Genomic DNA, 26,283 nt, shown 5'->3' on the forward strand with positions numbered 1-26,283 from the left:
GCATGGCCCTTGACAGGTGTTCTCCTCTGCCCTGCTTAGCTGTGGGCATCAACACCGTGGATGCCTTCCTCAGCACAAGGGTCTCCCTAATTCACCCTCACCTCTGTTTTGTGTCCTCTGCAGTGGAAGAGACAGGGGCCAGGTGGGTGCAGGTCGGTGGGTGGGGCTGCCATGCACGTGGAAGCGACCTGGGCTTCGGTTGGTTGCCTGTCAAATGAGGCAGGCACACGTAGCTTGGGGGAGAGCTCTGGGGCTACTGGTGCTGCTCTTTGCTGTAGCCTGGTGCTAGAGCAAGTGAGGTGCCAATGTGTGCCAGTGTGGAGCTTGCTGCCTGTTCCTGTGTGGTTGTAGGATTTTGCATCATGGCCCCAGGGCACTGCACGGTGGAGCTTCTGTCTGGGATTTGGGGCAGGGAGATTTCAGATCTCTTGACTCGCTCAATCCACACTGGGCCCAGGATGTTGCTGGGACTTAACGGCACAGGAGAAGGTGTTGGCCACAGCCTTTGGTCTCTAGCATCACTTTCCATACAGAACCCTGGCTTCCCTTGCCTTCCAGACAATTCTCTACTTCCTCAGAGCTGAGTCCAAGAAGAAGGAGCCATGCTTCCTTTGTACATCCAGGAATTTGGGGAGAGGAAGAAAAGCTAGTTTTTCTAATGCCAGTGCTGTTCTTTTTCCTGCCAGCTGATTTTCACCACACATGACTGAAGTGGCTCATCCCCTTCCCCACTGTTCCTGAGACTTAGGCTTCTTCAGGTCCTCAACCCTTTACCCTGTGGGGCTTTCTGGCCCTCACTGAGATTGTCCTGCAGTGGCAGGAGTTTGCACCATGGTCTCTGGGGAGCCTGGGCCTGCTGGGCTGTGCCTAGAGGGTCCTGAGCTTGAGTCCCTGAGATGACTCAAGGCTGGTGTGATTCCGTCCTTGTTTCTTGGAGATAATCAGCATCACTTGCAGGTGTTGGAGACGACACAGAACAATCCTTTGTATGCTTTCCCCAGTTTCCCCAGTGGTAGTTGCAAAATAGAGTTTGACTGCCAGAATACGTGCACTGATTCAGTCCTCTGATCTTGCTGTGATGGCCACAGCTTTCCTGGTACTTGGTGCGTGTGTTTGGTTCTGTGAATCTTTATTATGCATGCAGGCAGTCAAGACGCTAATGCAGCAGCACAATCCCCTGCGTGTGCGTCCCAGCCCAGCCCCTGCAGCCACCAGCCTGCTTCCCATCTCTGAGCTGGTCCCAGCCTTGTTACTGTTGGGAGGGAATCTTACCCCACTCTGGGCACACTGTGTTTTGCTCATGCATTCCTCAGTTGATGGGCATCTGAAGTGCTGCTCTTCTGGCTGCTGTAGACAGAGCTGCTGTGAACATTTGCCCCCAAGGATCTGTGTGGATGTGTTCCCATTGGGCCACACCTAGGTTTGAGTCAAGCCTCTTGGAGAGGAGAGAGCCTCTTGAGGTGGGGTGCCGTGACTGGGTTTAGGTGCTGTCTGCTCTGTGCTAGATAGCAACAGGTCCCTTCTGGAGGAGTGTGGACTCCTCCCAGCCCATCATCCCCTGGCTGCCTGCTCAGGGGACCTGCTCCTGCTGTCCCTCTCCCTCTTTGTTCTGAGGCCTTTTATTGATTGTTCTGTATTTTCCTTTAGAGTAAAAAAATTGAGAACAAGATAAAATGCTGCACAAAATTGCTCTGGAAACCTGTTTAGTTTGGGCAGAGTGTATTGGAATCTGGTCTGATTTAGGACTTAGTATTCAAACCACTGAACAGTGTAAGCATTGAGAAGAAGACCAGAACCCATCAAGGTAGCCTTCTGGATGAATTCAGAAGTTCTGTCAAGTGCAGCTTCCTGTTAGATCCTGAAGAGCTACAGCAGTAGCAAATAAGCACCATGAAGACTGACCAGAACCCAAGTCTCCTCCTTTTCCTTTTATATTTAATAATACAAAAAGAGGGAGATTTAAGGGAATTTCTTGCTTGGGATTGCTATTTTAATGCCAGGTCCCTATAATCAGAGCTGCTTTTAACCCAGAACAGGAGGTGAGAAGCGTCAAGTCACACTGACCCTGCTGTGGGGTCACAGGGGTCGGTGGGAGACTCCAAGTTGTGGGCTGCTCAGACTGGGCGGTCTCTGCTTCCCCCAGTGGAGCATGGCGGAGGCCTGCTGGTCCTGCACACAGCTGTCTCACGTCACAGAGCAGTGCCAGCGCTACCTTTGCTGGCCTGGGCCTCTGCAGGACCTGGAAGCTGATACCCCAAGGTGCTGCCCTACTGCTTGAGGAATGTGGCACTCTCCATGCTGTGGACCTTTGTGCTGTGCTGCCGTGTGAGATCCCAGGGACATGGGAACTCGTGGTCCTCTCCCACAGAAGGGACTGTGCCTTCTCATCCCGGAGCAGCAGGGTGGTGGGGGGAGGGAGCAGGTGTCCTGTGAGTCTCTGGTGGCACCTTACCTTGTGTGCTCAGTTAGCTGCTGTGGGCTGTGGGTCAACGTCTGTGGTCTCTGTGTATACATCCAGGCCGCTTCACAGCAGTGAAGATGATGGACAGGGACAGGGACCATGTGGGGCTTGAAAAGCCCAGTGTTGTCATCGGGCCCTCTCTTGACAAGGTTGGCTGACCCCTGTCCTGAGCACCCTTAGAAGAGGACTATGCAGAGCCCGCCCTTGAGGGATTGTCTGTTAAACCATGGTCATGTCCCATGGATTGTTGTGCCTCTGACCAGAGTGACTCTTAGCATTCACGCCACAAAAAGAGGTGTGATGTGGGTTAGGAAAGAGGACTGCTGCAGTTCTTAAGAAATGTCTGCTGATTGCAGGCAGGTTGAACCCAATTTGTACGGAAGACAGTTTCAGAGCCTAGGTCCTGTTAGCATGGACACAACAGTAGGACTTTAGGTCAGCAGTGTAATGAAGACACCTGCTTCTCAGTCATGGAGGTAGGCATAGGACAGGAGCAGGGAGAGATTTGAAACAAGTTGAGAAGTTTTTGGAGCCAGTGGATGTGGTGGCTATACCTGTAATCCTATCTCCTCTGGAAACGGAGGCAGGAGAATTCCAAGTTCTCGGCCAGCCTGGGCACCTTAGCAAGACCCTGTCTCAAAATAAAGTAAAAAGTTCTGGGGACGTAGCTTGATGGTGGAGCAGCCCTGGGCCAATCCCTAGTGTGGGTAGAGAGCCCCTTCTCTGGCCAGGCAAGTGCAGGCTGACCCTCTCACCTGGGGCAGCTCTTAGAGCTCACTGTTATTGTGCTAGGGGATGTGTTTTGTGTTTTGCATACCCCACAAACAGTTTGGTTGTGTGCTTTCTAGCACTGGAACCCTACATCTGCTGAGTTATGATGGGGACGTTAGGCAGCAATCGTAGAATTATCTGTGCACGCGCACATCCCTGTGTGGTGCCTTCGGTCCAAGGCTTTAGAAGGCATGAGATGCCCCTGGGGTTCTCAAGTGAGGTTTCTGGAGTTCCACTTGCACGTCTTTTCCTTCATAAACCTGTGGTCTGTTCTGGAATGTTCCCCCTTCCTCCAGGTCTCTGAGCCATGTCTAGCACTTGCCTCCCTGGCTCAGCGTGTTAGAGGAACTGCAGGTGTCTAACATTGGTGGGGGGATCCTTGTCACTTTAAGGCTGTTTTATTAGAAAGTTTCTTTGGCCTTCCAGACTTACATATGAAACGAATTTCACTGCATCCTCCAAAGTTTGGGGGAAACCTTGGAATGTGATTTTCATGCTAAAATTCGGCTGCTTTGGTTCACAGTGCTCTGAGTGTGCTGCTGCCTGTCCAGGCTGAGTGTGGCAGTGGGCAGGGTTGGGGGCAGACTCCACTGCGGGGTGCTTTTCAGTCAGCAGGGGAGGGAAAGTGCACGTGAAGGCCACTGCGTTTTGAGGCATTGTGTGTGGAACTGACATGGCTTGCACTTTCTCTGTTCAGGTGGTTCTTATCCTGAATGAGATGTGTGTCTGTTGTCTCGTGCATGACAAAGCACCCCAAAATTAATGTTACAAACAACAGCAGTTTGTATCTCTCAGTCTTTTGTTTCCCTGGGTGGTTTTGTGCTGGCATACCTAAGTGGTTTCTGGGGTTTCTGATCTCCTGGTCTGGCTTGGACTTCCTGAGGGAATCAGAGTTTTCCAGGCGGCCCCTGGTGGAGGTGGCAGGTCTATGGGAGGACCTGCCCAATAATAGAGTGAAAGAGAATTTAGGTTGTTTCCTCTAAATTTTTGACACACGTTTGAACTACCTGTTTTTTCTTTTAGGGGTTTTAAAACTTTGCACCACTAATCTTAGCTGGCATTTAAGCATATGTAGGGAATTCATGAAGCCTTAGAGAGGTCTTTACATTGTGCAGTGAAAGAAGAAAATTAAAATGAAAACATGCATACTTGTGATGAGAATTCTGTCTTCCGAAGGCTTTCAGTGATCCCTCCTGGTGGGGTGGGCTGTTTATCAAGCACTCCTCATGTTTCATGCAGGCTTCAGGTTGAACTTCATTGTGCAGCTGTGCACAGGCTTGGTTCTAAAAAACTTAAGCAGTCTCCCAGCTCAGCTTTGGCTCTGCTTCCAGGCCAGGTAAGTTCTGCAAGCACTGGAACGGGGAGTGACTCAGGCACCCTCCTGGAGCACTGAGCTGCCCTGCCCCGGGGCCCTGGAAACCTGGCATGTGTTTGCACTGGCCCAGTGCTTGTTTGAGTAGGGGAAGAACAAGGGGGAGTTGGCACTTCAGGAGATTCAAGCAGAAATTTCCTTAGTTCACTCTCTTTTGTTAACCTGCCTGTTAAATTGGGCAAAGAATTTGATATCCTGCTGAAACTTGCATCTTCTAACAAAACTAGGTGCACTTACTGAGACACAAGGGCACTGGGGGATTAGTCTGACTTACCTTTCTGCAGGTGAAGAGCTCTTACGACTCATGAGGCTTGGTGGTGAAGGTCCTCCCTTGCACTTGCCAGTGCCCTTCCTTTCTGGGAGGCCTGAGCAATCTTTGTTCATCTGCAGAGGCATGAGAGTCTGAAGGCCTTGTCCAGAGTGGGTTGGTTTCAACATGTGGGTGATTTCCCAGGTTTATGCCTTTGTACTGAGTCTCCAGGGTCTCTTGCCTTGACAGCGAGACCCTGAGTTTGGGATGGTGTTTTGGGGTGTAGTGATCTGGCTCCACTCAGGGTAGGCTCATTCCCAGCAGGTAGGCCTTTCAGGTGGTGGATGCTGTTTCAGAGTTTATCATACCAAGTAAGATAATGCTTGCTGGTGTTTTCAAGGTGCAACTGTGGAATATAAACAAGGTGAATTGACACAAGCCCTCAGCTGCAAAGTTGAACAGTGCTGAAGGTGGTCAGGAAACAGGCAGACAGCTTGCTGTGCTCTGTGGTGTTTGCTGGACCTCGGAGAAGGCCAGCTGGGAAATCCCCATACTGAGGCCCAGGCCCCAAGTTCTGCTTCTGTGGTCTGCCTCTGGGAAGGAAGAAGGGGGGTTCAGTGGGATTTCTTAAGGAAAGTGTAGAGGTAGTGGCTCAGGATGACTCAGAGCCCCCCCATGTTGGTTGCAAGGTTCAGACCTACAGAGGACAGCGTGCCAAGCCTTGTCTGCACTCGGGTTCAGATAACAGGAGGTGGTGTGGAGGTCTGGAATCATGCTTGATGATTGGTTTGCCTGTGAAATTACATGTGCCAAGCTGGGGTGGAAGCACCTGAATACTGGAAAGATGTCTCATTTGAGCACTAATGTCAACAGGATCCCTGGTGTGTTGTATTTAATTCTCTGTGGTAGTTTAGAAAAGCAGTTTGTGAGATACAACAAAACATTGTTAATGACCTCTGTATTTTTTGTTCTTTTTTTCCGAAACAGGGTCTGGCTGTGTTTCCCAGGCTGGGCCTGAACTGGACCCACACCTTCTCCTTGTGCCTTGCATGCCATGTTGATCTGTTGCCTCTATTTCTCTATTGCTAAAATCAGTGAAGAGTCTGTCTTGCTGGGGTCAAAAGGCACAGGAAATGGATTGGAGTGTAGTTCACTGGACCGCTTGTCTAGTGTGTGTGAGGACTTGGGTTCAATGCTCAGCACTACAAGCTAATAAATTTAAAGAAAAGTAAAAACACAGGAAACATTACAGGGCCAGTTTTGAAGGTAGGTTCCAGAAGTCAAGCATAGCAACTGTGTCTGATTTGGCTTAGAAGAATTTACTACTTTTCATTGTCTTTTACTGCAGTGTTCTATTTAAAAAAAGGGGGGGGTAAGATGCGCACCGTCAGTGGACTGTTGGCTTAGTAATTGTGAATCATGTTGTGTGAACTCTTGAGTGTGGGACACATGTCTCTTCGAGACCTTTCTTTTGAGTATATGTTGGCACTATCACGGTGCCCCCCCCCCCCCAATGGGAATTGAACCCAGGGGTGCTGAGCCACACCCCCAGTTCTTTTTATTTTGAGGCAGGGTCTCCCTAAATTGGCTTAACCTCCTGGACAGCTGGGATTGGCAGGCATGTGCCACCCTGTCTTGTTGCCCTTTGAGGAACCTCTACCCAGTTGCATGGAAGCCATGCCGTTTGACACTTCCCCTGGCAATTTGTAGGGCTCTCATCCCTCCACATCCTCACTGCTTCCCATACTGTAGCCAGTAAGGACATGGTCATTACAGCCCCTGCTTGTTTTCCTGGGCTGGAAGCTGTGACCTTAACCGCAGATGCAGTGGATCCAAGGGGAACAGTTGGTGTGCTTGGACAGCTCTCTCTATCCCAGCCCACCCTGTATTCAGGGTACAGCCTGGGTCTGGCAGAGCCCCTTCTCTGTGCGGTCCTGTGACTGCGCAGCCAGCCTTTCTGCCAGCTTGCCCACTCCTCACCTCTGCCCTTTGGTTATTTTGTACTAAGTTTTGGGAATAAGTGATGTCAAGTCATTTATGGTGTTGCAGTGTTAGCACTGTGACCTGTCCTGCCCACAGAGCAGCCCATCTACCTCTTAGGACGTCACAACTGGCCTAGGAGTTGACCTGCACCAGCCTCAGGGCTCCTAGGCTCAGGGAGCTGACGCACAGGCTCTTTTTTCTTTATGAAAATAAGTACTCTCTTATTCAAATTCCATAAAAACATGCCTGTTAAAACATGGTTAATTTAGAAAATTGACAGCTTGTCAGTAAGCAGAAAGCATGCTAGGAAAGCAAGAACCTCCGTTCACAAGCAGCAGTGCACCCACTTCTTCAGCTCTGCCACTGCTTATCCTAAGAAGTGCTGTGAAAGCTCTGAGGCCTTCAGACAGCGCGTGTGACTTACAGCATGATTTGCCTGTCATGTTTTATTGATTTGCAACATTAAAAGTATAGGTGCAAAGGGTAATATTTTATGATTCTGAATCAAATAAATATCCAAGAAAAATTCCTCTCTATTAATGTGGCTTATGAAATCGTTTTGCCTCATTCTGTGCTAGTATTTTGTCTTTTTGTTGTTTTAGAAACTTTGATTATCAATTGTTTAAATCCTCAAGGCTAAATTGTCCTTAACTTTTTCCACATCCATCCAAATTTTTTTAAGATGATATCTTTGGCTCCCTTTCTGAAAAATGACAGAAATTAAGTTTAATTAATACTGAATTTTTCTGATGTGCAAAAATTTTTTTTTTTTTTTTTTTTTTTTTTTTTGCATTTTTAAGAAACGACACCAAAGACCATTTGTTTATTATGGTACTAGTTGAAGGTAATTACAGACATTACATTGAAGCAAGATAACAGTTTCCAGCTTAAAGATCTCACCCTTCCAATATAAGGGCAACTAATTTGTACACATACAATTTATTAAAAGGTATAGAAGCTCTTGTTGGGCAGGGAAGAACACCAAACGGGCCTGTCCTAGATAAAGCTGCCAGATAATCCTGACTCTGTTGAGAACAGCCTGATACATAAGATGAGCATGTTTCCAAATGTTGAAGCGTTTACATTTTCAGAATCCAAATCAATGGTGGTCACTGATCCCTGGAACTGACCATCCTGTGGGGGATACAGCCTCACCCTGGGCTGAAGTGCTGCAACCAGGTCTGAAACCTCATGAAAGGCCAGTGTTGCAGGCTCCGATACTCAGCTGCAGGTGATCCTTTTGCAACCTTATGATAGGCCGCTCCCTTTGATATTCTGTATTAAATCGGCCATCTCCACAAGATCTATAGTGAAAAGCTTGATGTGCAAAACTTTGACTCTGCTTTTTAAAGCATTTAAATTTAATAAAAGCATAGCATCATTTCAATGTCTAAGTGTCAATATATATGGCAACAGTACAAAGAAGTAAGCAAATTTCACATACAGTACATTGTAATTGGAACATCATGCAGTGATTTAATGTTAGCAAGAACAAGCTGTATAATAATAGGTAAAAGAACCAACATACTGCATTAAATTGAATTAACCTAAGTAACCATAATTTTACAAATTCTCCAATTTCATAACTTGTTTTTGAATAAATTTTAGCCTCATTTTTAAATTAACTGCCTATCAACAAAGCTTATTGAACAAACATTATCTATGCAAATTTATACCCTAAAATATCAGAATAAACAGGAGACATTACTCAAAGATTAGTAAGTTCTATTCTTTTTCATCAGCTGTGTGGTCAGATTGTAAAGGACATACTTTTCTCTTTGCTTTTCCTAAGCCACCGCTTCTTGCCTCTTCAGGAATCCGATTCTCCTTTTCAGAGTCTTTAGGGGACAGCCAGCCAGAAGAATTCTCCAATTCCTTTTTGCCACTTGGGAGTTGGACATACATAAACTGGATTTTCTCCTGCATACATATTTCAGCTTTCCTTGATGTGAGTGATGTAGAGTTGGCGGCAGAGGTGGAGGAACCACGGGCCTTTCTTGAGACTCGAGAAGAAACCACTTTTCTGTAGGTGCCTGGGGCGCTGTCTGTTTTGGTTTGCACCATGTTCAAATGGGAGGAGACGAGGAGAACACAGCACAGGGAAGGCTGTTTCACAGGATGAGGACCCCACACAGGCTCTCGTTGTGTGTGGTGTGCAATGTCCCATTGGGGAGCCCCTCATTTGGAGCCTCCCCTCTTTTTAGAGTGGCATTTGAGGCAGTGTCTGGTTGGAGACTCTTCCCTGTGTACCTGCTCCTCCTTCGAGCCTTCTGGCCTCCGAGTCCTCACTGGAACAACCATGCCCAAAGAAACCTTGTCATCCAGAACTGTGCTCACATCTGGAACTTGCCACTGTCCTTTGGATCCGTTGTTGAGATCAGTAATTAACTTTAAGAGGGAATTCTGTCACAGTAGACTGCATTGTTTGTAAGCTGTACATGTTGTGTTTAAACAGGGAAGGATGAAAGTTTAAAGTGGAAAGACTGCTGATACTCTGTCGGGAGGAGGCCATCCCAGTCCTGGCACAGTCTGCAGGTGGCACGGCACTCCCCCGGTTGCTGAAGTCTCCTTGTGGCAGCTGCCTTTGCCTGGTCTGGCCTCAGCCACCCATGGGTGCGTGCTTCTCCTTTCTGGTCTTCTTCTGCTTGCTCACCCTCTCTGCCCCAGGCCTCTTAACAAGCCGGGGGACTTTGGCTCTTTATAGGTTCTGTTTGTGATCCTGGGCAAGTCCGTTGACGTTTCTGAGCCTGGTCTCCCTGTCTAGGGGATTGAGGACACTTGAGCTTCAGTCCTGCTTATTTGCTGGGATCATCAACAGGTTCTGTTGGACAAGGGCGCCTTCTATCAGATGGGAGCCACCCCAGCAGGGTCTGTTCATTCAGAAAGGACACACCACAATGTTATAAGCATCTTTGCCCCTTTTTGCTGTGCTTATGAGTATTGTGCTCAGCACAGTGCTGATGCTGTGACTTCGCAGGTCGGTGTGAGTTGATTGTGCTGTGCCACCAGTGACAGTCCAAGCTGGAGGAGGTCGTGCGCTCAGAAGCAGGCAGAGGGCACCACAGATGGTAACTGTAGAAAGTTCTTGCTGAGTCCTTGCCCACCTGATGGTCTCTCGGTAGAAGCAGTCTGGAAGTGTTGGCTCTTTCATTTCACTACTGCCTCCTGTTGATCTTTTTCAAAAAAAGTGTGGGTCAGCTTTGGCCAGGGGCACCTCAGGGCTGAGCAAGTAAGTAGGAACGGGCTTCACCACCCCTGCTTATCCCTCAGGCCCTCTTCTGACGGGAAGTCCTAAGGCATCCATCTGCCTGTGGAGTCAGCAATGTTTAGGTTTTTTGTTGTTTTTGTTTTGTTTGTTTTTTCCCTGTCACTTTGAGATCAAACTAAGCATGCCCTTCCAACATTTCCTTCCTGCACCAGTGTGCCTTCAGTATGTCATTCTGTGAAAACCCTGGGACTTAACCCCTGCCACCTTGCCCCCACCTTGGTATTTGAAGCACACTGACCACAGGCTAGTCAGCAGGCAGACCTGGCTCCTGTAGTGCTTCTCTGTGCCCTCTCCGAGAAAGGTTGCATGCGTGGCATTTGGGACACGTGCATAGGTCTGCAGGCCCTAGACAGTCAGTGCCCAGCAACTCCTGTGCTCTTGTTCAAAAGTTGAGAGTCAGGGAGTAGAGGGTCTTTGGGTTCTAGGTTGGAAGACTGTGCTTCAGCGGGACAATTTTTCTGCTTAATGCAAGCTTGGTTTATCACGTGTAAAGCTCATTTATGAATGCCTAAGAAATATGGATGGGTAAGCCCCTTCCCCACCTCCAGATTGAACCTAGGACCTCACATGTGCCAGGCAGGTAGTATACCAATGAGCTACACCCCCAGTTCTTTTCGTTTTACTTTGGGGACAGGATTTCGCTGAGTTTCCCGGGCTGTCTTGGAACCGTTTCCTCTGCTTCAGTCCCATGAGTGTCTGGGATTGTGGTCATGTGCACCACCATGCCCTGCTAGAGGCTATTTCAATCACCCATGCAGTGTGTTCAGGAGTGATGAGCTGCTATTAGAGCTGGAGCCTGAGGGAGGGGTTGTTAGGCAGCCTGGCTACTGGGCAGGGTCCTGTTAGGCATTTGCAACCCTGAACCCTCAACCAGGGTTGGTTGCATGACTGGAAGCCAGCTCTGTGCTTTGTGTGGCTCTGTCGGTTCTCCTGTTGGCAAAAGCAGGGAAGGCCTGGTAGTTGGTCAGTATGCAGCCCTGATCTAATTTTGGGTGCCTCAGTGCTGACGGGTGTTGCATCCTTGTAGGGACTGTTGATCATTAAAAACAGTGCATTGCGTAAAACTGTGGCCAGGTTCTTCCCGGTGCTGTGGCTTGTGTTCATTGTGTGTGGTAAATCTTTTCCAGCTCCCCCTTGGAGATTCTTGCAGAATTACGCAGGAACTTCCTGTTTACTCTCTTATAATTTTTACATCAGTGTTAAGATGTAAAATAGGGGTTAAATAGCCCCTGCAAAGTTAATACTTAAATATTCAATGCTTAATGCTATTCTTGCACTGTCCTTAAGTGTGTTACTTTCAAATCACTTTGTTATAATGGTTCCTTTGCTTAAACATGACACTGAGCAGAAGAAACTGAGAAAAAGGAGAAAGGAGAAAAGCAGTCTTTAAAAACTGGTGGTGTCCTGGCTGGGTGCTCAGAGAAGGTGCCTGACCCACCAGCTCAGTGCCACATGACACCTGGTAGCACCCAGGGAGAGCACCCTCAGCTCTGCGGGGTCTGTGCTTGAAGCCAAGCTGGTTCACTTGGTAGACAGGGACCAGGTCCAGGAAGTGTTGGTACCAAGGAATGGAGTGTCCAGGGCTTGGCTTTCAGGGGGTCAGTCACAGTGTGTGTACTGCCTGGAGGGGCTTGGGCGAGAGGATGCAGCCCTACCAGGGGCCTCCATGTGGGAAGGGCTTCTGAGCATGCAGCCCAGTGGCTTGCTGTCCTGCACTTGCTGAGCAGCTCTGGTAAGTGCACTGGGAGTGTGCAGCCAGGGGCTTCTGGATGCCCCTTGGGTCCAGCTGGGCACAGCTCTCCTGCTCACCTTGCTTCCTCTTAGTAAGCTGTGGACAGGACTCGACTGGCCTGGACGCCTGACTCCTCTCGTTGTGGCCTTGGCACAGGCCCATGGTGAACGCCAGGCTGTGTGCTGAGCCGGTGTGTCCCCGACACCTGTGGCGTCTGCCCAGCAGCCATCCCCGGGCAGTGTTGCTGCAGGCCTTTTCTTTTCTTTTTTTTTTTTTTAATTAACCGGTATTTTTGTTGGTTCATTGTATTTATGCATCATTGGTGGGGATTCATTGTTATGGATTCATAATAGGAAACAGTGTGGCTTGGCTAATGGCATTCCTCAGTGTGATTCCCCCACCGCTCTCCTACTCCCTCCGCTGGTCCCTTTATCTACTCTGCTGATCTCCCTTCAGTTTTCTTGGAAGGTTCCCCCAGATTTCTTCTCCTTTTTTCTCTGTAGTTTTCGTATATGAAAGAAAACATACGACATACAACCCTTGACTGATCCCCACTTCCCCCTTCTGTTACTGGGAATTGAATCCTGGGGTGCTTAACCACTTGGCCACATCCCTGGTCCTTTTTTATTTTTGAGACAGTCTCGCTGAGTTGCTTAAGGCCTAAGTTGCTGAGGCTGGCCTTGAACTTGGGATCCTCTTGCCTCTGCCTCCCCATTCGGTGGGATTATAGTTGTACACCATCACGCCTGGCTCTGTCCTCATTTCTCAGTTGTTTCCTGTGTTGTGCAGAAGCTTTTTTATTTGCTGTCATCCCATTTATTAACTCTGGGCATTATTTCTGAGCTTTAGGGGTCCTACTGAGAAAGTCATTGCCTGTGCCTAAAAGCTGGAGTGTTGACCCCACGTTTTCTTACAGGAGTTGTGTATTTTCTGGTCTAATTTGGAGGTCTTTGATCTGTTTTGAGTTGACTTTTGTGCAGGGTGAGAGATAAGGGTCCAGTTTCATTCTTCATCATGTGTATAACTTGTTTTCCTTGCACCATTTGTTAAAAAGGTTGTCTTTTCTCCAGTGTATGTTTTTGGCTCCTTTTTAAAGAATCAGATGACTGTTTCTGTGTAGGTTTTTCTCTGTGTTTTTTATTCTGCACCATTGGTCTGTTTGTTTTTATGCCAGTACCTGTGCATTTTTTGTTACTATATCTCTGTAGTATCATTTGAAATCAGATATTTTGATGCGTCCAGCATTGTTTTTTGGTTAAAATTGCTTTGGCTATTCTGGGTCTCCTATTCTTCCAAATGAATTTTAGGAATCCCCTGCCCCCAGTCCTGTGAACAGTGTCATTGGTATTTTGGTGACAATTGCATTGAGTCTGTACATTGCTTTGGTAATGTGGCCATTTTTACCATATTAATTCTGCCTATCCATGAGAGATCTTTCCATCTTCTGAGGTCTTCAGTTTCTTTCTTTCTTTCTTCAGTGTTCTGTAGTTTTCATTGTAGAGGTCTTTCACATCCTTGTGTTTATTCCTAGGTGTGTTCTGTTTGTTTGCTTGTTTTTGAGGCTGTCATGAATAGGATTTTTTTTTTTTTTTTTTTTTTGCATTCTCTTCAAAAAGTCATGGCTTGCTGGGTGTGGTGGTGAATACCTATAATCCCAGCTACTTGGGAGGCTGAGGCAAGAGAATTGCAAGTTTGAGGCCAGCCTCAAAATAAAAAAATAAAGAGTGGGGGTATAGCTCAGTGATGAAGTACCCCTGGATTTAATTCCCAGTATCCCCCTCTCCCCCCAAAAAGGAAGAGAAAGAATGGCTGTATGGAGATAAAATTGACATACCTTGGTGTTCAACCATTGAAAGCATACTGTTGAGTGGCAGAATGTTCACAGGTGTGTGCAGCCACTAATGTTGGTTTTAGAACTCTTATCAGAATGAAACTCCCTCCCTTCCACTGGGGATTTAACCCAGGGTTGCTGAATTATACCCCAATCCAAAAATACTCTCTGCAAACTACTGACAGAAAGATACTTCCTCAGCCCAGTGCAGGACATTATAAGAAATGCCCACAACTGCTGGGTGTGGTGGCCACTCATAGAATCCCAGCATCTCAGGAAGTGGAGTCAGGGGGATGGCAAGTTTGAGATCCTATCTCAAAATAAAAAAGTGCAAAGAGCTAGGAATACAGCTCAGTGGTAGAGTGCTTGTCTAATTGGTGGGGCCAGCCCCCTGGGTTCCATCCCCACTAACACCCCCCCCCAAAAAAAACAAAAAAACAAAAACAGAAATGATGCTGACAGCTGCCTGAGTGCATCCTCCCTACTGTAAGTCACAGCGTGCGTGGTTGTAGTCACCTCTTTCTTTCTTTAAATAACCGTTGTTACGCCCATAGTACTATGCATCTGAGAAAATTAGGAACCCAAGAAGGAGCGAGACACAGGTGGTACATGTCCCACCTGCAGGGCAGGTGTTCTGTGTGCACTGGCTGGCTGGTTTTGCAGGCAGCCTGCTTAGATGCTGTCGTATGTGTGCCCACATTGCTACAGCCTACCTCCAGCCTCCAGGTGCCCTTGGTTCTTTCCTGCCACTGACCCTGTGGAGCTGGGGCCGCTCAGTAAGCTGGAAGCCCTCCGCTTCCAACTTTGTCTTCTTGGTCAGTCACTTGAATTAGGTACCCACCTGTGGCTTGTTCAGCCTCTGCCATACTTTTGCCTTCTGTTTATGTTCTTACCTTCACTCTTTTGGGTATTTTCCCATTTTTAGAATCTCTTTATCAGAATGCCTTTAGAAGTAAACACATCTCTCCCCAAGAAGCTCTACCTAGATTCCCAGCTTGCCATGGGCCATTCTGTCTTTCTGAATTTTGAATAGTTAAGCTACCCTGAATTCTTTCTGATCCCAGAACTTAGAAATGTTTCCTGATTCCCAGAATTGCGGTCCTCTTTTCTAGCCCCCACTGTTCCCCTCTCTCTTGTGCTGTGGCTTCAGAGTTTTCCCCCCTGTAGTTGCCTGTGCCATCAGTGTTCCTGCTGGCTGGTCCCGTCTTCTTGAACAGGGCAGTGGGCCTTGTCATGCTCATTGGATGGCCGCTGCTGGGTGGGGCTCTGGATGGAGGCTGCTGTTGTCCCTGCCTCCCCTTCCTGAGGCATCCTGCCATGCCCTCTGCAGCGGCACCTGCTCTCTGCTCTTGTTCTTTCTTGGAGGCTCTCATTGTGAGCATTAGAGCTCAGAGTGGGTTCTGACCTCTCGTGAGAGGAGCCTTCTGCCTCACTGCAGTGATTCGCTCTCTTCCAGATGAGTTTTGGTCTCAGGTCACACGCGGCATCAGTAAAGCAAGCACTGTAATGTCTGCCTGGGTGTGCTTACCTGGGATGGCTGTTAGGCCCCTTCTGTCCTGGATGCCTCTAGGAATTGGTGCTTTTGCTTCACTCACTCAGTTCGCCAGCTGCATTATCTAGTCTGACAAACATTGTCTCATAACTGAATCTTTTAGTCCATTTGCTTCTCATCACAGTCTGTTGGTGAGGTTGTAAAAAGACAGAGTAGATTTCTTCATTAAGGATGGAAAACCTGCCAGGGTTCAGGAGGCTGTGCTGCTAGCAGCCTAGGGGCTGGAGTGACAGAGGCAAGCAGAGGCTGACTGCCTTCGTCCCTAGACCCGCAAGCCTCCCCTCACAGTGCTCGCTTGGCAATCACTCTAGATGTGCCAAAGCTGAGGGCCACCTTGCCTGCCCTTCCTAAATGTCTGCGTGTAGTTCTCTCATGTTTGTTAGGTTCATAGTTGCTATGACTTATCTTTTCGAGATTGTTTTTAGCCTACAGATTTGGAAATTGTGCACTTCTTTCTGTGGTTTCCTTGGGAGTTAGTCTTTTCTGTCCTGTGGTGGGTGCACCAGCTCTTCACGCCCACTGAGGCCTGGAGGCAGCTTGAGAGAAGCGATGGGGCAGCTCTTCCAACTCGGCTTGTGCCCCTCAGCCGGGTCCCTCCCGTGCTCTGGATGTGCCTGCTGCTGTGCTGCTTTCCCTGTGCTTTTCAGTGCTGCCGACCGCTGTTGTCCTCGAGGAGCCTTGGAATGAGACCAGAGAACGTCTACTTGGTGTTCTCAAGATGGCGAAAACCTCCAGGTCCACATTCTGGACTTGCTTCCCTCTCGGTTTTCCCTAGCGAGGGATTCTGTTCTTAGCGCCTCTCCTGCCCTCCTGTCTGACCCTCTGCCTCTCCCTCTTTGTCCTCCTCAGCTTGCAAGCTCAGGGAGCTCCTGACTCGAGGTGAGTCAGCCCTGTGGTACTCTGGGAGCTTGTCCTCCAGACACTGAGGCATCCTTTGCACAAGGAAAGAGCAGGACTCCTTCATTTGTGGGTGGTATAATCAGATTGAGTACCCCCCCCTTACCTTTTTTGGGTACTGGGGGTTGAACTCAGGGGCACTCGACCACTGAGTCACATCCCCTATTTTGTGTTTTATTTAGAGACAGGGTCTGACTGAGTTACTTATTAGCACCTTGCTTTTGCTGAAACTGGCTTTGAACTCCGAATCCTCCTGCTTCAGCCTCCTGAGCCACTGGGATTATAAGCACACTGTGCTTGGCTCTCAAATGGAGTGCTTTTATCCTTGGGAATAAAACCTGTGTCTGTTGAGACAGAAAGACAGCACTACTCAGGAAGTGCTCTGCCAGCAGTGGCCTGGAGAGATAGGTCTACAGCAGCTGGTGGCCTTACCTGGAGGTGAGGGTCATCTTTGGATTAACTCAGCTCCAGGCTCTTGGTTTGTGATGGGGGATAATGCCATCTGCTTGACTGAGGCTGGTCAGAGGCTCTGCATAGCATAACATGAAAGTAAAGCTCTGTGCACGTGTAATCTGAAGCGTATCGTTGGGCATATTTTTATTTATTACAGTTGCCCATGTGTTCTGACTGTGTGCTGCTTGTTTTTCATAGAGCACAGACCCTAGAATGCTCCCAAGGGTGTGTAGCATGGTGACTCCCCCAGGTTACAAATGAAGAGACTGAGAATGGTGGTGGGGTGTCCATGCCAGGCTTTAAGGGGCTGGTAGCCATTGATGCTGGAGCCAATGTTCTCAAACACTCTGTAAATTGCATGCTTTGGACTCACAGTCTCCCCAGCCTGGAACGATCCTGTACTCTCTAGTTTCCACGTTGCTGCTCCCGCTGTGTTAAGTTGGAACAAGGGGGAGGGGTCTGTGTGGCCCACAGAGCACTGCCAAGTCAGACGCGATGCAGAGAGCAGGGGTGGAGGCTCTGCACTGCACTTTGGTCCCACTCTCAGAGTTCTAGGCATTTCCTAGAACAGCTTGGACCGGGTTGCTTCAGAGTGCACAGGTGACCATTGTTGAGAAGGGGACTCAGTTTGTGACCCTCCTGCTCAGGATTCAGAAGAGCTGCTGCTTTATGTTTTCCTACTGGAGGAGAGTTCTGAACGAGGCTGGCTCTCTACCAAGTTGTCAGTGGAGAGGAGACGCTGAATTTCCTGTGCACCTTTTCCTTACCTCCAGTTGATCTTTCTGCACGCGTGCATGTGTGTGTCTCTCCCTCTCTCACACGTGCTCGTGTCCTGCTTTACGAATAAATCACTCATAAAAAGATGAATTTGAGCTGATTTTTATTTGGAAAGGATTTGCCAGAAATGCAGTTTAAATGGATGATCTTTAAAACAGAGTGTTGGAATTTACAATAAAATGTGGTTCTTTGTCTTTGAAGCAGCATTAGTGTTGAAGCAAAGCACACTCAGACGTGGGAACAGACAGACACAAGTGTGTGATTTCTGTTGGTTTTGCATCCGGAACTCGGATGATTGTCTTTTGGGGCATCTGATGGGCCTTTTTCCCCTCCACATTTCCTCCCTCTTAGCCCTTATCCATTCGAGGGTGGATCACTGCAGAGAACACAAGGTTGAGTGTTCTATGATTACTTTACTCACATTTTAACATGCAGTTGTGTGTTGTCTTGGAATAGTTGGTGCTTAATGATGACCATAATGAGGACTGTATCTGTGAGGCCCATAAATCTTTGCCACATGAAATGTCGTTTGTTTTTTCTTAAGAATGAATAGGGATTTATTTGCCACCTCTTCTGTATGAAGCTTCAAAGACGTGGTAGAAAAGAAATAAGGGGAAAAAAAGCATTATTCTTAACCACATCATATACTGCCAAAAGAGAGTGGGATGGATCTCTGGTGTTATGAAGACAATGCTGGGAGTTGCCTTGAGATGCTGGAGTCTTCTGTCCATCATGCCGGGACACCTCATTTGATCCCATTGGACCACCTCTCTGCACACCTAGTCAGGATGCACACTGATACTGGTGGCTTAGCCTGGACTAGACACTTTCTTTCCAAGACCTTAGCATCTCTAGGAAATGCCTTGTTTCCCTACTCCCAGCCCCCAGAAGAAATGGATGTGCCTCTCAGAGAACAAGGATCTGCTTTACCAGAAGGCTGTGGGTTTCCCAGGCATTTGACTACCATAACTTTTCCTCCATTCTGGTTGTGACTTCCTGGCTTATGGAAACTTACCTGTCAGTAATGCTTGATGCCCAGGTGCTGAGAGCTCCAAGGGCCCTAGGAAAGGACCACATGGGGAGGTGGGTATGGAGCTGACCCAGGGAATGTCCAGGTCCAGATACCCTGGCAGGCAGATCATCCTTACCTGACTTTGCTCTCTGGCCATTCTTGTCTGTATACAAGTTTGCACAAAGATGACCCGAAGGCCTTACTTTGCTCTTTATAGGTATATAATCATATAGATGGTGAGTGAAGGGATTAAGACCACATTGTGTACTTGCCATTGCTCTGTGCTGAACAGTGGGGTCTAGGCATCGAGTAGGCTGGAGAGAGGTGGGAGTGGGTGGTCCTTACTGTACTCTGAAATTTTTTTTTATGCCATTATCCTCTATTTACAGCTTTCAGAAATCAGCTGGTGTGCTGCACATATGTTTAGAGCTGTTGCCATGGTGATGAGCCTGGCAGCCCACACAGTCCTTCTGGAAGGCTGGGAAGCTGCTTGCTAGCATCCGTTCACATGAGGGCACTGTCCTGACCTGGGGGAACCTGCAGATTGCCCTGCTCCAGCTTAAATTGTCTGGTCTCTATGGTTTGATTGCCTGATTATTTTACCTGGGAGTTTTAAAAGAATACTGTGGTGTTTGTAGCAGAGAGATTTGCAAGCCTTGCGCTTTTTTGCTTGCACAGCAAAACACCAGTGCCTCAGCCAGTCTCACCGTCTCCACATCTCAGACACAACTGTGGCCCTCAGGCTGTGCTCAGGGATGGCCTCGGGTGGCTTCTTTCATGTTATGGCACACAACCAGCACCTTCATCCAGGGTTGGGTATGCATTTGGAACTTTTTCTGGGTACGTGTTAATGAGGTCTGGATTCATTTATGGTATAAACGCATTCCTTATGTGCATTGGTAGCCTTCTGATCTATTTGGAAGTTGAATGTAGAAAGCACAGTGCTTGATTCAGTGTTTCACTGGCCTGTCATTAGCACCCAGCACTTGCTGCATGTACCTGGAAGAAGAGATGAGGTACTAAAGAGCATTTGGAATGTGGGCTCCCCGGGAACTGGGTGAAAGCTGCAAATTCCCCCAAGAAAACACACGTGCGCCTGTCATTTCCTCTGATTTCTGTCATTGTGCTGTGGAGAGCTTCGTATTGGCACTTTAGTGTACGGTTTTTAGGTAAACAATTTGTAGAACCTGGTCTTGTTCCACGGGAGAGTGTGTTATCTGCAGAGTTCCAGTCCCCTGGTTCAGGCAGACTCTTTCTAACTTCACAATGTCAGACCTCTACGTTGTTGAAGCCCTTTCCGTCCTCACAGAGTTGCCCAGGCTCACCTGTACCTTCCCATCCTGCCTACGCCTCCTCAGTTGCTGGGATGACAGGTGTGCGCTACCCATGAGCTGCTGTTTCATTTTAAACTCCACATGTATAAAGATATCATGGACAGATATTCAGGTGGCCTTGTTTCTAGTAGCAAAAAAGTTGTGAAAAAATGGAGAATGGATGTTTTTCAGACAGTGAATGCCATGGCTACAATTATAATAAAGCAGAACTGCATGTATCAACACAGAAAAATTCCAGAGTATGAGGACCCACACAGTGTTACCTGCAGAAATACTACTTACAGGAGTGATTAGCTACAAAATTGGCGTCACGGTGCTTTGGAGAGGAGCAGGGCCAGGACAAATTCCACAGGGGCCTGAGCTGCTCGGTGGCAGCTCCAGTTGCAGAGTGAACAGAGGTGCAGGCATCAGCAGTTCCTCAGATTGCACAGTTGTGTGTGTATGTTAAGGAAAAAGGACTTTAGCTGTTGTACTGTTGCGAAATGACCTATGTGGAAATCATAAAACAATCCACCTATGTCCCCCACAGCCCCCACTGGCATGTGGGGCCTCGAGGCTCAGCTGGTCACATCTCCCTCCTGGGCTGTGGCGAAGAGGAATTCAGGCTTCCAGACCCTTTTTACTTCCTTGTACCCAACTTTTAGGGCATAGTAGAATTCACCTTTACTGTGATAGTGGACTGCAAAGGACCTTCTGACAAGTAGCCCTGGACGTAGTGTTTGGGCACTGGACTCTAGTCCTGGCTCTGCCTGCACCTCACTCTGGCCCTGGGCACATCATCTGCTTTGTGTGACTCTGGTTTCTCACCTCTGGGGTGGATGCCTGTCCAGACCAAGGGGGCTGAACGGTTAGTAAACATAGTATCACATGATCAGCAGCAGTCATGCCGCGCCTTGGAGTTCTGTGTTCTAGACCTGCATTCTGTTGCTTCCTGTGGTCAGATGACAGGGTGATACATGTGCTCCTTGGAAGCCGGGGCACAGATAGCACTATTCTATGATAGCCAGGCTGGGTAACTTTGGGAACCCTGTGTCACAGATGAGTTTCATTTTTTGGTTCTACTTAGAGCAAAACAAGATCATACTGTGTCCTCATCCACATTTGTCTTATGAACCTTATGACCTTCTGCTTAAGTAGGTGGTGGAGCTGAGCTGTTGACACTCTGCTCTGTCCACTGTGACCTGTTCGGAACTGTAATGTGTTCTTTCAGAATGCTGCAGAGGCAAAGGCAGCTGCTTATGAAGGTGAGCAGTGTTCCTAGTGCCAGGGTTGCCCCCTCTGGTCTGTAGGCTGAAGCTGCTCACTCAGTGCCACGGCCTGGGGTGGCTGGGCCTTGACCTGGTACACGGGGTCCAGCCCTGTCCTTTCCTCAGCCCTTCCAGGAGTTCCATCTACACCAGCCTCTTGCTTTGGGCTGAAACAAGCAAGACCCTTCACAGTTCACTGTAAACATGGCTCAGTTTTTAAGAGGAGAATCCAGGTGAAGCCTTCTCTTATAGAGCTCCTCTGTAAGTCTGGGCCTTTACTCAGTCAGTGGTCCCAGGGAGTCCAGCTGAAGTGTGTTGTGTCTAAAGCCGAGGACAAGGGAGGTGATCCTCTCCTTTCTTTATTCTGTTAAGAAGTTGTGTCACTTCCTAGTGCAGCCATGAGAACTTGGCCACAAGCATGGAGGCTTGGTAACAGAAGTGTGGTCTCCCAGTTTTGCAGGCCAGTGGTCTGGAAGTGAGGTGCAGGCCACCGGAGCTTCTGTCAAGGCTCAGAGTGGAGCCCTCCTGGCAGCACCTGAGCTGTGGCAGCCCCAGCCTCCTGCCACACCTTCTCTTCCAACCTCCCACCACCGCTGGATTTAGGCTCTGACCAGATGATCTGGGGTGGCCTTGTCTCAAGATCCTTAACTTAGTTACATTTGCACAGACCCTTTTTCCAAATAAGGTTCCAGTCACTGTTCATAGTACAGAACTTAACAGTGAGCCGTCCCCAGAAATTCAGCTTTCTTTGTAGCACAGTGTCGTCCCTTCTGGCTTCATGTCAACAGTTCCCGTGCACAGAGGGGAGTGCTGCTGCTGTGGTCTGAGCTCCCACTTGTCTGAGAGGGAGTCATCTCCGTGTATTTTCTTCGGGGTTCATTCGCTGGGCTGTGTCCATCTTCCTATTGCCGAGTTGTCTTCTGCAGTGTGATGGGCACTGGGATTGCTTGCAGCTTCTGGCTATTAAGGGTAATGCAGCTTCTCCCTTCCAGGGGGCATCTTGGTAGGTAAATGTGTGTTAGATACACACAGGGCCCTGACATGGAGTGCTTTGGCTTTTCAGTTGTGTGAAGTGATGTGCACTCAGTCAGTGCCACAGTTTACAGGTTGAACTTCGGTGTTGCCCAGGCCCATGGCATGTTGGGCCAGCTCGTCAGTAAGGAGAGCGCAGCTCCGCTTTCTCAGGATGCTGTTCTCTCCTTCAGGAGTTTTCACTTGGGTGTGCAAGGATGAGCATGCCTGAGGCCGGGACCCGGGAGCTTCATGGTCAACTCCACTAAATGCTGCTGGTGACCAAGACTACATCTGGGTCTGAGCCCTGTTTGGGTGCCAGGGCTTTGCTGCTGCCTGGCTTGGCCCCACAAGGGTAGGACCAGAGCAGGGGTGTCGGGGTTCCAAGCGAGCTGTTCTGTTGGCAGCTCTAGGTGCTTGGCCCAGCTTCCATATTCATTTTCGTTTGCACTCTGTTACAAAATAAGGACACTTGGGTTTTTATGGTGCCAGATAGATGTGTTGTGTAGATGTGTTTTTGCTCACTGTGCTCATGACACTGGAATCCCCAGGAAGGCCTGGGAAGGAAGGTAGCAACCTCGGCATCTCCTCGCTGCAGGGCTCGCCCCCTGGCGCCTTCACAGCTACAGACCTTTGCCCTTACATGTTTGTCAACATGATCAGGGAGACTGATTTTGGTCTCGCTGTTCTTTGAAATGTGATGGTGTGTCTGCCTGACCGCTCTAAGTCCAGCATGCTGAAGTGATTCCTGCTGCTGCATCCTGGGGCGCTCTGCCATGGCTCATCCCTTCTCCTGCTGGTGGACTTTTTGCAGTTTGGGGCTGTTTTGCACAAGTTAGTGTATATGTGTCCCTACCTTGGTGGGCCACTGTCCTCTTGCAGTGAAGTGTGGGCAGGGCCTGTGCTGAACCCTACTTGCCCAGGTCCAACCTACCTGGACAGCTGAATCTTTATCACCTGTGTCCATGTTGGCTTTCTGCAGCCTGGGTTTGGAAGTGGAAGCTGGAGGAAGAGGGCACAGAACAATAAAGGCAAGGCTGAGAACTGACCAGGACATGCTGGGGCTAGCCACATCCTGCCTCCAGCCTAGGGCAGTGGGGGATCTTCCCTGTAGGCGCCAGTTGTCTTGATGACAGGGTGTGAACTGTTTGATTTTTGTCTTCTGTAGATGAGAAATTGAGTGTATCTGACTACACATTGAAGGCTCATACCTTGGTAGGCCAGTGGTGTGAAGTGGCTGCTCGCATCTCTGTCCACGGCGCACACACACACACGGGTACATGTCAGCAGAATGGTGCTCTTTTCTCACATGTTGCTGCATAGTCATGGTGACTTCTGATGGTTTTTTAGTTCTGTTTATTGCACTTAAAAAAAAAAAAAAAAGCTATTTTATTCATAGTTGTCAGAATTACGGGCAACCAAACTTGCCCCTCAGTAGGTGAGTGGTTAGGCAGTGGCAGGGCCAGTCAATGGACTGTTAATTAGGACTCAATATTAATGAGGATAGTTGGGTGCAGTGGTGCACAGCTGTTGTAATCCCAGCAGCTCTGAGGGCTGAGGCAGGAGGATCACAAGTTGGAGGCCCACCTGCTGTAGGAGTATGACTCCAAAACATTCTGGAAATGGCCACGCTGTGGAGACAGCAGAAAGATCTGAGGTCACCTGGGACTGGAGGGAGGAGGGATGACCAGGTGGAGCACCAGGGACTGCTAGGGAGTAAAAATAGTCTGTGTGATAGTCTGTGGTGGAAGCGTGTCACTGCACATCTGTCCCAACGCAGAGTGCACAGCACCCAGAGTGAGCCCTGATGCAAACTGGACCCTCATGATCCTCATGTGTCAGGGTGGGTTCCTCAGCTGTGTGGGACGGGCCGCTCTGCTCAGAAAGCTGAGGTGGGGGAGGCTGTTGGGGCAGGGAGAGCCCACAGGACATGAGGGAACTACTCTGCACTTTATGGCAGGTTGCCTGTGAGCCCAAGACTGCAGTGAAGGTGGCTGTCCACCAGGGCCACAGTTGTGGCTGAAGACTGTTGCACATGGTGTGCACCTCTAGAACTGTTCTAGAGGTGCTTGTGCATAGACCTTGTGTTTCAGAGTAGGCATATGTGCATACTGCACTCCCCACAGAGGACCACCCCCCCAGGTGTGCTGGGCAGGGAAGGTAGGCTTTGGGGGCCTGGGCGCCACACAGCCCCTGTGTTCTGGACTGGGCAGGAAAACAGCACTCAGGTCCTCTTGGAAAACGTGAATGGCAGAAAAAGCAACCACAACTCCTGTGCAAATCACTTTCTGTTCCAGGGGGAGAAGGAAGGGACAGTTTCTCCCAGTTGTGCCAGGATAGCCACCTGGGAGACAAGGAGGGCAAAGCTGGGGCACTCTGTGCACCTGTCTGTTGGCTTTCCTAGCTTCTTCTCTCAAAGCCCTGGTGGTCCTGTGGCACTGGCACAGAGAGAACTTTGCTCGATGAGGTGGCTTCCCTTGAAAGTACCAGGGATGTCTCCCTTTTTCCTTGACCCTCTTCTGCAGCAGGTGCACTGAGTGACTTTTCCTCTAGTGACTTTTCATCAATCTCCTTGCTCAGGAGGTTGTGTGACCCAGAGTTGCAAACCTCCTTAGAGAAGTCCTCTTGTTCCTTGGGTTCAGGCTGACTTTAAGGGCAAGACCCAAATATGAACTTTTCTTGACCTCTGTATTTAATCTCAATCTCTAAGTTTGATCTTAACCATCAAGCAAGTCAGTCTCACCAGTCATAAAGCAAGAGTACTGGGCTTTAACTTCAATGTCTATGACGTTTCAGTTATTTACTCCCTTTTATCTAATTGGGGTTTACATTATCTGTCCTATAGCTGATGGCTTACTATTCCAAGTTAATTTACGGTGTTTGCTCTTGAAGCAGTACTTCTGCAAAATATTGATCAGGCAACAATTAGAGTTTACAAGGAAAATACAAAATGGAATCACCAACAGTAAAACATTCAGTTTGTGCAATAGCTGTCTTGAATTTTGGCCGAGTTATTCATTGTATCCCCTGTTTGAGATCACAGTAATCTTTACAACAAACATCAAACTTTTGAACACAACTTTAAATGCGTTAAAGTCTGGCTTACTTTGCAGTCATTCTAAAATGCAGCAGGGTTGTGAGGCAGAGCCTTATCTCAGGTAAGGCGGGGCTTTTAGCTCTGTTCCCTCTTGGAAATGCAGATCTAAAGAGTTATGTCAGCAATCTTTATATATGTGCAATGTTAGGTTCCAAAGTTACTGTAAGGTGGGCAGGAACCAGAGAAGGGAACTGATGAAACACTGGTTACCTAGCAAAAGAATTCCTTCTTGCCCAAGAGCTGTGTGCCTGAGATCAATGTACTGCCACAGCAGTTAGGCATCTTGTGCCCCTGCACAGGAGCACTCCAGGCACCAGGCATGCCACAGTCATGAGGTCATCAGAGACCCCAATTTTAGTCACTGTTGTCCCATTTTTGCTACTGCGAATTACACTCTTTCTTAAATGTTATTTTAAGAAGTTTACATATATTGACTCCTGAGTCTATATGAACATTAGTTAACACAATTTAACATTATATCTAAAACATGAATTAAAGAAAGGCTGAGAGAGCTTTAAGTTTCCTTTTGTGTGGCAAAGTGGTAAAATGCTTTCATGCTTAACCTTTAAATAAATCAGGCTCTCAATAACTTTTAGAAATACATTTAACAAATTTTACATATACCCTATTGATGACAGGTCCTATAATAGAACATTAAATGATAGGTTTACCATTACAGACAAGTTTAATTTGGAAAATAGCAGCTTGATAAATTTTCTGCTTTAAAGGCTTGTATACCTGGAAAATACGAACACATTTAATATACAAAGGATAATGTTTTTAAGTATGTTACTCCATGGAATAACTTTGTAAATTAATTAGATGTCTCTAACAAACACATTTGAGTGATCCCACACATGTCAACCCTAATTCACTCATCTTATTGTAAAAGAACCAAGATGTCAGACAAGTGTACCAACAGTATTTGCCGTCTTTTTCCTATTGAAGAAAAGTCCTAGAAAAATTGATGTTAGACATTTTATAAACGTCAATATTTTATTAGTGTGACCACCTAGAGACTTGAGTTAATTTTAAAGGCATTTTACTTCTATTAGTTTACCCAATTTAAATTGAGCCTCTTTAAATCACGTGAATTAAAAATATTTGGATCCATTTTTAAAGTTTTAATTTTTTTGTGCGCTTATATTTAACCCAAAAGCAAAGGCCTTGTAATATTTATCTCCATTGAAATGTAACAGATGTTCAAAAATAACTCGAGAGTTGGATAAAAAGAA

General features: G+C 48.0%; 1 protein-coding gene and 1 pseudogene across 4 annotated transcripts in view; one reads left to right on the forward strand and one right to left on the reverse strand.

Moving 5' to 3' along the window:
• The window catches only part of Ankrd11 (ankyrin repeat domain containing 11), a 161,318-nt gene that overhangs the window by 92,683 nt on the left and 42,352 nt on the right, over positions 1-26,283 (forward strand). The gene's annotated exons all lie outside the window — the stretch shown is intronic.
• Positions 8,563-8,901, reverse strand: LOC124967168 (PCNA-associated factor-like; annotated as a pseudogene).

This window comes from Sciurus carolinensis, chromosome 16 (assembly GCF_902686445.1).
Source record: "Sciurus carolinensis chromosome 16, mSciCar1.2, whole genome shotgun sequence".
NCBI lineage: Eukaryota > Metazoa > Chordata > Mammalia > Rodentia > Sciuridae > Sciurus > Sciurus carolinensis.